The 12,289-nt window shown below is 35.9% G+C and overlaps 1 pseudogene; it reads left to right on the top strand.

Moving 5' to 3' along the window:
- Positions 1–8,891, top strand: part of LOC102486801 (protein/nucleic acid deglycase DJ-1 pseudogene) — a 10,159-nt pseudogene extending 1,268 nt beyond the window's left edge.
- The last annotated feature ends 3,398 nt before the right edge of the window (positions 8,892–12,289 follow it).

Raw genomic sequence — 12,289 nt, 5'->3', positions numbered from 1 at the left:
CAATGGAACAGAATAGAGTCCCCAGAAATAAATTCCCAAGCATACAGTCAACTGATTTTTGACAAGGGGTACCAGTCAATCCAGTGGGAAAAGGAAAACCTCTTCAGTAAATGGTGCTGGAAAAACTGGATTTCCACTTGCAGGAAGATGAATCTGAACCCCTACTTCTCACCTCTGACAAAAATCAAGTCAAGGTGGATCAAAGATCTAAATCTAAGACCACAAACTATAAAACTGCTCCTGGAAAACACTGGGGAAACTCTGGGAGACAATGGAGCAGGGAAAGACTTCTTAAATAAGACCCTCAAAGCACAGTTGATAATCCCCAAAATAGACAAGTGGGATTTCATCAGACTAAGAAGTTTCTGCATGGCAAGGGACACAGCAATTAGTGTGAATAGACATCCCTCGGAATGGGATAATATTTTTGTAAGCTGTGCATCAGACAAGGGACTAATAATCAGAATTCACAAGGAAGTCAAGCAGGTGTTCCAAAAAAAGATGATCAATCCTATTAAAAGATGGGAGAATGAGTTGAAAAAACCACTCTCTAAAGATGACATATGAATAGTTAAAAGGCATATGAAAATATGCTCAACATCCCTCATTGTAAGGGAAATGCAAATCAAAACAACAATGAGATACCACCTAACCCCAGTCAGAATGACTAAGATTAAAACAAAAAAATGATTAAGTGCTGGTGGGGGTGTGGTGAAAGAGGAACTCTCTTACACTGCTGATGGGAATCTAAATCAGTCCAGCCACTGTGGTGAACAATTTGGAGATTCCTCAAAAATCTGCAATAGAACTACCATATGATCCAGCAATCCCACTCCTCGGTATCTACCCAAAGGACAGAAAAACACTTAATCGAAAAAGTGCTTGCACATCGATGTTTGTTGCAGCACAATTGCTAAGTCATAGAAACAATTCAAATGCCCATGAACAGATGAATAGATACAAGAACTGTGACACATATACTCAATGGAATACTATTCAGCAGTAAAAAACATCAGAACCCTGGCTTTTGACAGGAAATGGATGAATATGGAAGATTTACTGCTCAGTGAAGCAAGCCAGGCTATGAAGGAGACACATTGTATGTTCCCACATAATAAATGCCAAGTGTCTGCACTCTGTGACTGAAACCAATTGACTAAAAGGTATAGAAACACAGTATATATCTGTAAATACCAGATATTTGTGTGTGAAAGAGGAGTGTCTGAGGAATGTTGTTTAGAAGAAAAAGAGGGAGGCAACGCATTAATTGCACAAAGAAATGTGGTATTATCTGTTGAAGATATTTTGTAGTTTTATCAACTATACTAGGGAGAAATGTTCATCTGTTGAAATATCCGTTTTGTAAGCCTAATAATGTGGTTGAATGTATAAAAGAAAATGAAATAATAAAAAAATTAAATAAAAAATAAATAAATGAAAGTATAAAATTGAAAAATATTGGAATAATTATAATAATGATCAGGAAAAACAATGAAAAGATATTGAATGATGAAGCGGGGATTTTAATGTCTCTGTATTGACTGACAGGCATCTCATTCCCTTTTGAAAAAGCAATGTTATACATTGTAAAGCAATATGCGATCCAATGTAATATAAACAAGATTACGATGATAATAGATAAATAAATAAGTATAAAAAAAAGATTAGAGCAGAAGAATGTGCCCATCAGTTAGAGGAACAGACCGTTTGTGACCCATTCTCACTGCTTTCACATTAAACAAGTGGTTGGCTAATGTGCTCATAAGTCATTTCTGCTTGTGTAGTTGTAAAGTCACGACTGCACACGGATTGCTCAGCCTACGAGTTATGTCTGTACATTTCTGAACCTTGTTTGCAGGATAAACAGGGCATTTAGCAAAGAAACAAAGAAAAAGATTTGAACTTGTTTTACATTTTCATCAAACTAAAGGTAAGTGTACCATTTGAGTAACAGAATTGTGATTAGAAATTATTTCAGCCAGGTAAGCCAAAAACTAAACTATTAAGTGTAATCAGTAAATTCTCACTTGGATTCAGAAGATTTGTTACAAAATAAAAAAACACTGAATTAATAGTAGTTTATTTGAACCTAACGTTGGAATCGGAGCCCAATATTTGTCATGAAAAGTAGACTCAGCTAAAATACAGTGCTAGGGATTTGATCTCAGGATCCAGTAGTGAGAGATGTAGTTAGTTCGCTAGACTTTTGAGTTTCTCATTGCATATGCAGTACTAAAATAAAGAGAATTTTTAAACCGTGTTCTGTAATTGTCATTGCAGCTTGTATTCGGTTCTAGAAGTTTCATGTTGGGAAGGATACTGGCAACCAAGAGAGTATCCTGAGAACAAATGCCAGGACATGGCAGAATCCAAAAACTAAGTAATAGGACCCATTTGAGAACTAAGAATATTTAGCCAAGAATGCAGAATGCTGGGCAAGAGGTATCATCTACAAAGGGCAATATTATGTTGACTTAAAAGGGCATGCAAATGGGGCAACTTATAGACAAGAAATGTAAAATTTAAACATGCATCGTAAATGAATATATCAATTAAATATTTTAAAATGGACTATATTAGAGAATTAGAGTGATGAAACTTTTCAAATCCATTATTTTAGTTGCAAAATTGCTTTAAAATTTAAAATGTATTTATTTAGCTTAAAGTCATATTTACTTATATTGGCCTTTTTTTGGTGTTAGTCTTTTTTTAGATTTTTTCTGTATGTTTCATAGTTTGTCTTTAATAGGTATTTCCACTGAGACAAGGTAAATTATCAGTTAGTTCTCATTTATAGATTCAGTGAGTTTCATTTATTTAGTCAGTCAATTAATATTTACTAGTCACCCAGAATAATGATGTATAACACCAAGTACAGATAATATTAATTTTAAAATTTGGAAGTATTACCTTATGAACTACTATTTTTACTACAGAGAAAAGTGCTACAACCAAAAGTAAATGTTAGCAACACAGAGGCATAATTTGGAGTAATAAAAAAGAAATTCAACTCTGAAAATAATTCCATTAGAAAACAGAGTGCCAAGTACCTGGAAGTGCTTGAGCTAAAGCCGGGAAACCATCTAACTAGAGTTGGAATTCCTGTAAGATAACCTACAAGACCTTTTCCAAATAACATTTATTATTTTATTAAATATCACAAGCCCATGTGGAGAAAAGTTCAAGCATGCAGGAATATCCTAATATAAAAATATCTAGTAAAATTAACAAAGAATAAGTTAGAATAGTATCTGGAAATCATGTCTCTGGGAAAATTTTCTGGAATGCAAGAGTCAATGACTACTAAATGAATTTTGCAAAAAAAAAAATCATTGGAACATAACAAATAAAAACTATTTGAAAAGAAAGTAAAATTCAAACTTTAGTGCTTTCCCAGCATAACTGTAGATTTATGGATCAAAACTGCTAAGTTATCAATATATTTACATTTCACTCATTTATTATAGTGCTATGAATACCACATAGTATCTATAAATAGAACAGATTATGTATATCTACCTCAGATAGGAATAAATAGGGTTTTCCCAGGTGTGGTTGATTTACCAGTTTTTAAATTTAAGATTATGTATAAATTAAACAAATATAATCTAAGTTACATTAAAGCCATATTTATTTATATTCACCTATTTAATTTTTTCTTAGTTTTTTTTTTGCATGTTTCATATTGTTTGCTTTTAACAGGTATTTCTACTGAGACAGGTAAATTATCATTTTTATTTCTCACTTATATATTCAATGAGTTTTATTCATGTTTTTATAGGTTACTATTTACTAATCACCCAGAATAATGATGTAAAATGCTAAGCACAGGTAATGTTATGGTGAGCTACTACTGAAAGCGATTCATTTAAATATGAGGGAAAAGTATTCAAGTGATATGATAAAGGATGTGCAGAATGTCTTGAACATACAAAGTGGTGGCATTTGCCTGGGTGGGCAGAAGATGGGGTAAGGGATGGGTAATGAAAGAAATGTGGTCTTAGACCTGAGATAGAAAAAGAAAAGATACAGGATAAGGAGAAAGAAAAAAAAAAAAAAAACAACATATGACCATCAAGAAGATTTAAGATTTGAAAAAATGGAATTGTGCTGGCTCACAGAGTGCATAGGGGAAAAGGGATACGGGAAAATAAAAATTACATAGTTGATCACAGACATTTAAATGTTATCAAGAAATTTGATCTTTACTCTGAAAGTAAAAGACCTGGAAGATTTTTATCCTCCCAAAGGGAGTATCAGAACCAAATTGGATTTTAGATCTCGCTTACTATTCTGTGAAGAATGATTTGAGTGACTAAGACTGGACCCAAGGATATCATTTGGGAGTCTATTATAATCCATCATATGGATAACAGTGTCTTTCATGAGCTTGAAAATTCTGGGAATGAAGATGTGTACACAGTCAAGACATGCCTTTTTGGTTTTCGTTTGTTTATTTCTTCCATGAGTGAGTGAGGGAAAGACAGAGAACCTTCAACACAGTCTTGATGCCACAATCCATCCCCAGCTTCAGCTAACCCTGGATTGTGGACACTTGCTTAGCTGGTATACTCAGTGAAGTCTGGGCATGAACTCAAAGCTTCCCACATGGGTGAGCTTCACAGGGAGTTGCATTTACCACTATATCACCATCTAGACCCTTTACAAATAAGATCTCATGCAAAAGCACAAAATTTTGTTACTATTAGGTTGTTGGAAAAGTCATGATTCATTTTTGCATAGAAAAATAGGAAAACAATACATCTTGACTTTCCCCAAAACATAATAGTGAACTCTGAGGAGCGTTGGAGAAAAAGGAGTCAAGATGACTACCTGGGTGATTCTTAGATAATTCCAATGAAGTAGAAAATATATATATGCAAGAAGTGATGTTTGGTTTTGAACATTTTGAGTTTAAGGCAGCTGTAAAATGCTGAATTAGAGATGTCAAGTAAAAACTTAAATACACAAACTTGAGGCTCAAGAAAGTTCTGGGCAGTTCATCCAGAACTGGGTGGCTATTGAAGCCATAGAAGTGTGCAAGATCACCCAGAACTATGTGAAGGCTGAAAAGAAGACCTGAGGCAGATCTCTACCAAGCTCCAACCCTCTAGAAAAAGAGCAGAGGAAATGTTGCCTGGAAATAGGTCACAAATAAGCAAGCAAGAATTGTCAAAAAATATGAGGATAAAATGTTTCAGAGGAGGTTGTGGTTCACAGAAATTATTTGCTTAAAGGCAAATAAATATAGGTACTGTTTTCTGAGGGCAAATGTAACAAAATATCATAGACTAAGTGTATTAAATATAAATTTGTTTTCTCACAGTTCTCTGAAGCCTGGAAGTCCAAGATCAAGGGGCTGGCAGGGTTGGTTTCTCCTGAAGCCTCAGCCTTGGTCTGCAAAAGGCCATGTTCTGGCTGTATCTTCATGTAGCCTCCTCTGTGCACAAGCACCCCTGTTGTCCCTTCTTTTATAAGGGCACCAGTCATATTGGATTATAGTCCCATTCTTAAAGCCTCATTTAGTCTTAGTTACCTTTTTAAAGGCTCTATCTCAAAATATAGTCACATTGATACCTCTGGCTTCAGCATATGAATTTTGAGGAATACAATTCAGTTAAAAACAGGCCCCTAGTGGGAAGTGAAGACATTGTGTTTAGTTCTGACTTCTTTGGTTATTCAGTCCAGTATCTTTTCTAGTACTACATACTGCTTCTCTAAATGTTATTTGAACTGTAATTTTATTACTAACTCAATCCAGAAAACCATAAAGTCTTTGTATACCATGTGCTTATAGACAGAGCCCATAGCAATTACCATACATTCAGTAAAATGCTGTATTAATTAAAGAATATATATGAAGTAAAATTCAACTCCACTCACTTCAATGGAAATAACATTTCCATTAGTTATGAATAGAATTTCCTCATCTTTGGCATATGCCCCTTGTACAAACTGTAAATGGATACAAACCACAGTCCCTTAGGAGGAATAATGTCCAAGTGTTTAGAAGTCAAATATTAAAAACAAACAAACAAACTCTAGTAAAGGAGAGATTATATTTGCACATATCACCTCTGCTTTATTCATTCCCCTCTCATTTATTCTGTTTTGGAATTTCTTTACTTTATGGCACAGCAATGATGGAGATTGTGGGGCAATGGAAGGCTGAACTATAAAGGGTCTGTGGCAGAAAAGGGAGGAGTGGACCCACTTGCAGGACCCTGTAGTTTGTAAACAGAGCATTGACAATTGGTCAAGACACAGATTGCAGCACAGATTGCTGTTCCATGATGCTGGAGCCGTATGGAAGACTGGGATTCAGTTCCCAGGTTGACGGGCACATGCTAGGCACGTGTGTACACCTATCCTAGCTGGCTGGGGAGGATGTTAGAGGGTTACAGCAGGAGACCTCATTGAAGGTGTATTCTCTTCTCTCTCTCTCTCTTCTGAAAGAAAGAAGGCAAAACGACATCTTAAAAAAGTATGGACAGGGGGACCAGAAGTTAGCATAATGGCTATGTTGCTGAACTCCCATGTAGCTAGCCACAGTTCGAGTCCTGGACTTGGTGGCTTAAACTCACACTGGGCGCGTGTGCGTGTGTGCCCAAGATCCCGAGAGGAAGATGGAGAAGGGATTGCAGAGTGGCCATCTTCCCTGGGGAGTGATTTCTCGCTTTCTATCTCTCTTTCTGGCGAGTGCATGTGCCCTATAGCTAAATCCTCTCCAAAAGAAAAAAAAAAAGTATGGACAATTGACAACTTGTGAGATAGAGGCTGATATCAGAACCCTGAGTGAGTACATTTTAAGTACGAATGGCATCATCCACTTTCCCTGAGGAAATTTCCTGTTGGGTTAGCTTTTCCATGTCCCACATCCATCAGTCTGTCTCAACAATCACTTTAGTCAGAAATGGGAAGCAAGGAACTAAATTCACTGATGGAGGAGAGGTTAATTGAAGATTCTAATGTGGATGAAGATGAAGGAAAGAGGGATCAAGAATGCAGACAGCATATCAGATAATAATAGAAAGCCACATGTAAAATACAGGCCAGGAATGACTTTATGTGTTACAGGGCTCCGTCATTTTCTTATTAAGAACCATACACTTTACTCGCCACAGGAAAAGTTCTTGCTACTTTTGCCGGCTGGAATATGGGATACACGTTTCATTGGTCTCTGTTCCTGAATTCTGTGGCTTGAAACTTGGAGAACAGAAAGGTCATTAGATTTAGCTGGCCTAAAATAATACTCCATGAATCAATTTCAATTGTCAAGCAAAAGCTCTGGCTCAGGATTGAAAAAACCTGCAATTTGCTGGAAGAAATGAATGGAGATCTTTTAAAATGGTATAGTTTTAGCATTTAGAAAAATGTGTTAAGTTCTTGTTGAAAATAAAATCTGAAATATTTTATTTATAAAAATAAAAAAGAGAAACACCTCTTAGACACAATTTAAATGTCATTGTACCAAAAAAGAAAAGAAAAATGTATAGTCTCCATGAAAACAAGAGTACGTTTCAATAGAAAGGTGTTAACTTTGGATTTTAAAAGATATTTGATATTTTATTTAATTTACAAAATTTGATATGTTTTCTGATAATTACCCCTCATCCCTTATCTCCATCTAGTAATGAAGCTTTCATTTCTAAACCAACAAAAGCATTTTAGAAAGGGAATTGTAATTTTACAACTTGGTATCCCCAATCTAGAGAATTTCGCACATGCTTCCATATTTCCAGTATATGCCTAGCTATGCAAGGCTGAATTTTACCTGTCAACTACTGAAATCAGTATTTGTTTAAAAACTCTCAAATAAGAGAGTTATTGCGTATTAATGATATGTTACTTTTTTATGCATCATTAATGGTATACAGGACATTTTTCTTGTACATATCATCTATGTGTGTTGAACTTTGGTCTTGATCTTACATAATGTGTTCTTTTCAAGTTTATGTACTGAGAAAAGCATTGAGAAAGCATGAAACAGCCATGATAGAAAGCTCGGTATTCATTGTAACAAGACTGCTAGCCTAGAGAATCCTTTCCACTTACAGATCCACAGCTAATCTTGGTCTTCAAGATTTCCAGATTCAGAGTGAAGTAACCCCTTTTTCTACATAATAAAAAGTATTATAAGGAACTTTAAAACACTGAAATCTTGATTTTTTTTGGGGGGGGGAAGGGAGAGGTTTTTGCTATAGGGCACGTGCGCTTGCCAGAAAGACAGAGACAGAAAGCAAGAAATCATTCCCCAGGGAAGATGGCCATGCTGCAATCCCTTCTGCATTCTTCTCTTGGGATCTTGGGCATGCATGCACACATGCCCAGTGTGAGTTTAAGCCACCAGGTACAGCACTCGAACCATAGTCAACTACATGGGAGTACAGTGACATAGCATTACACCAACTGCTGGTCCTGAAATCTTGATTTTTAAAAATTTATCAAAAGTGTAGTCAGATACGAATTTGAAAGAGTACCAAAGCACAGTAGAAAAACTATAGTTATTAATAAGTTGACATATTTAAAAATAGATAGAATGTTCATGACACAAAAGAATGAGACATAGAGATGATGGATAAGTTTACTGTCCTAATTTGATCATTACATACTGTATGCATGTATTGAAGAATCACTTTTTATTCCATAAATATGTACATCTATTAGATGTCGATTAAAAATTATTTAAAAAAACTATTAAAAATATGTCATACAGACTTGGTTCTTTTTACTTCTTAGAGCACTTGGCTAAGGTTACAACCTGTTTAAATAGTGTGGATTTTGCTTCTTCTACAACAACACATAACAATATGGACTTTGATATTTCCTGGGGCAAGTTTCAGCTCTCAGAATTTATGTATGAAAGAGCTGTCAAGTGGCATAGGAGCTAAGGTGTTGGAGTTCCACATGACTGGCCATGGTTAGAGACCTGGACTCAGCAGCTTGTAGCTCAAGTCAAGCACCTGTGTGTGTGTGCTCAAAATCCCAAGAGAAGAATGGAGAAAAAGAGATTGTGATGTGGTCATCCCTCCTGCAGGCTGATTTCTCGCTTTGTCTCTGTCTCTCTGGGGAATGCATGCATCTACACAAAAATGTACACAAAAATTCTGAGCATAACTATATTGTTTGTTTGTTTTTAGTATGTTTTTCTCCTCTGCTTTATGGAAGACCTAAAGATATTTTTTCTCATGCTTTCCTGGTTGCTAAGGTCACCTAGAGACCCTCCAGAAATGCTGATGTTTGAAACTCATACTCAGAAATTCTCATCATATTAGATTATAAAAATGTTTTAATTTCTCCAAATATTTCTTATGAACTCTTGAGGTCAAGAGCCAACTCCTTTGGGTATTGTGCAAAGCCAGATCTCTTTTGTCTAGTAGCGACTGCTACTGCTTAATTTTGACCTTGGACTTGGAGATAGGCAGCTGAGTTTGTGCTCCCACTTAGCCATCCACTAGCTGGGCTGGACCTTGTTAGTGTCTAAGGCCCACATTATTTTATCTAGAATGTGGAAATAATAATAGCTATCTCATGGGACTGTTGAGAAGATTAAATGAATTCTGCAAGTTATAATTGTTAACTATGGGCTTGGCAGAGTAAGTCCTGAATACATAAGATGTTACTCTTGTAGCTGCTACTTCTGCTATTATACTTTCCTAAATATTTGATGGTATTCAGTCATTTCCAAAAGAGAGACAACCATGGTTGGTGACTGTTCACTACTTCTCTTCATAGAGTAAGGCCTAATCCCTTTCCAAGCCCCCAACATGGCCTCTCTTCTTGTCGGCACTTTTTATTAAAAACTTCCTCGCACATAGTTCAGAGGTCTTTGTATCATTTTTAGGTTTATGATGCTAACTAAAACAAAGTGAGAAAAAAATGAAAAAATAATTTTGTATTTTACTCTGTGTATTTTTAGTGTATTTTGTCCATATTAGACTTTAATCTTGAAATCAGAGTTCATGTTCTATTCTTCATGTTGATATAATATCTAGCCTAATTCTTTTCACAGAGTAATACTCAAGACAAATGAATGGATTAATCAATAAATAAATTACGAATCTAGTGGGACCATCAGGTGGCATGCTGGTTAATGTGCTGGACTCCCATATGACTGATCTCAGTTCAAGTCCCAGACCCAGTGACTTGAAAATCACACTAGGCATATGTGCATGCATGCCCAAAATCCCTAGAGGATATTACTTTAGAAGAATATGATGCTATGCTGTTCTTCAGTGGTACAGAATGTGTCAGCATTTTTATTTCTTCCCCATCTCCAGTGTATTTTATCTACAACATCATTACTGGGAAGAGAAAGGATTGCTATATGACCATCCCCCCAGGGGGTGATTTCTTACTTTCACTCTCTTTTTCTCTGTCTCTCTCTGGTGAATGCACATGCCCTATGGAAAAACAAAAAGAAAGAAAAACTTATAAATCTAGTAACACATGCATTCATATAATTCACTGCCGACTCTTAGTTTTAGGGAAAACTGCCCAGAATGAAAATTTTGCTATCTATGCTTGTTTCTCTTCAGGTGAAATTGTGGGGATGGCGTGAGCTCTATTATTCTCTTTTGCCTAAGGAAATGTCTCTAATACAGTAGAGGTTCAGCAAGCACCTAGAACGGGACAGGATAGAATTTATTTGTAAATAAATAGATGATCAGGAAATAAGATTTTCTTCCTCTGCTGAATTTGTTCCTGAGTTTTACAATCTATGTAAATATTTCCACCCTCCATTCAATTTTGTCCTGCATCGGCATATCCGTGTATGGTGCTTTGTTTTCTCATTATTTAAGGAGTATGCATATGTGCTAGTGTGTGTGCATGCTTTCGCTCCTAAATTACATTCTAACTTCCTCAAGGGAAGGGGCCAAAGCTCTCCCTTCTTTATATCACCTATGCTACTTAGCCAAAGTCTGGACACATGCTGCAAAATGATTAAAGAATGTTTGTTGATTGCTTTTTTCCCAAGTAGCCAAGGAAAAGATATTGTTGCTACGATCTTTTCCATTTTCTACTTCAATTTTGTGCTGTGGGAAAGCCTAAGAAATCCCCATCTGTAGGAAAAATTTTGTAGTATAATAAGCCCTCATCTAAGTGGGTCAATATTGGTTATGAGGGCCAATGGAAAAGAGGGAATGCATGACCTGACCCCAAGCCCTATACAGCGCTGCTTCTCAGAGCCCTAGCAAGGGAGTAAACAGGGTCTTAATGAATTCTGCAGATGATACTAAAATGGGAAATGTTGGAATAATAAAATGGGAAAATAAAATGTTTCAACTTGGAAAAAAGAACTAACACATCTAGGGGAAAAATACTGGAATAATAAAATGGGAAAATAAAACAAGTTTCAACTTGGAAAAAAAGAACTAACACATCTAGGGGAAAAATAATTCAAAACACAGATTCAGTAGGAGGGACAAACTTGGAAGGCTGCACATACAGCAGGCTATCTGCACACAGTCCAGAGTCTGGGTTGATATTTCAGTGGATTCATTTCCCTTAATGCCCCTCATGCCTGAAAGGGTGGCACTTTTCTGTGCCTCTAATAAATGTGAAGTTGAAATTATATTCCAAGTTCAACTCTTTTTATTGAAAAAAGCATATGTAAATAAGAAAGTTCAGAGGTAAATAGTGAAATTAACAGAGAAAAAATTTAAGAACTGATTCATCGTGGTTTCTCAGAACAGAAACCGCATAGCCAAACATACTCTATAAAATAAAAGACTAATGTAAACATTCCACCACACTGTCAAACATGTCAATTTTAGGGCCACAGCAGAGAAACCCTTACTTTAGAAAGAGATGACATTAGGCTGTCCTTCCAATGTTCTGAATGTGTCAACATTTTCATTCCTTCTCCATCTCCTCAGTGGATTTTATCTGAAGCAGCACTATTGGTCTTTGTATGTCTTTCTGCTCTCAAATGCTGGGTGGCACTTTCACTTCTACTGAAACAGAGCGAAAAAAACCACAATTCTTTATTTCTGGAATATATTGGGATTATTAATAATTAAATTTTTCAGTAATAAGCATTTGTTTTAACAACCTCACACATAACCTTCAGATATTGACTATTTGACTCATGTCACTTTGAATCTTCTCAGTGTGTCTTTACGACCTTTCTCTACCTCAGGCCCATTTATATCAAGATTTAAAAGGAGCCTGAGAATCTCTCTGCCTCAAGTAGGTGTGAAATCTCCTACAAGGGCAGATTAGTATGAAAACCATACCAAACATTAAAAAAGTAGACTAATATGTTCAGATTTTCATCATTAGGCTG

Source organism: Tupaia chinensis, unplaced genomic scaffold (assembly GCF_000334495.1).
Source record: "Tupaia chinensis unplaced genomic scaffold, TupChi_1.0 Scaffold000097_1, whole genome shotgun sequence".
NCBI lineage: Eukaryota > Metazoa > Chordata > Mammalia > Scandentia > Tupaiidae > Tupaia > Tupaia belangeri.
This window is presented reverse-complemented; position numbering and strand designations above follow the sequence as displayed.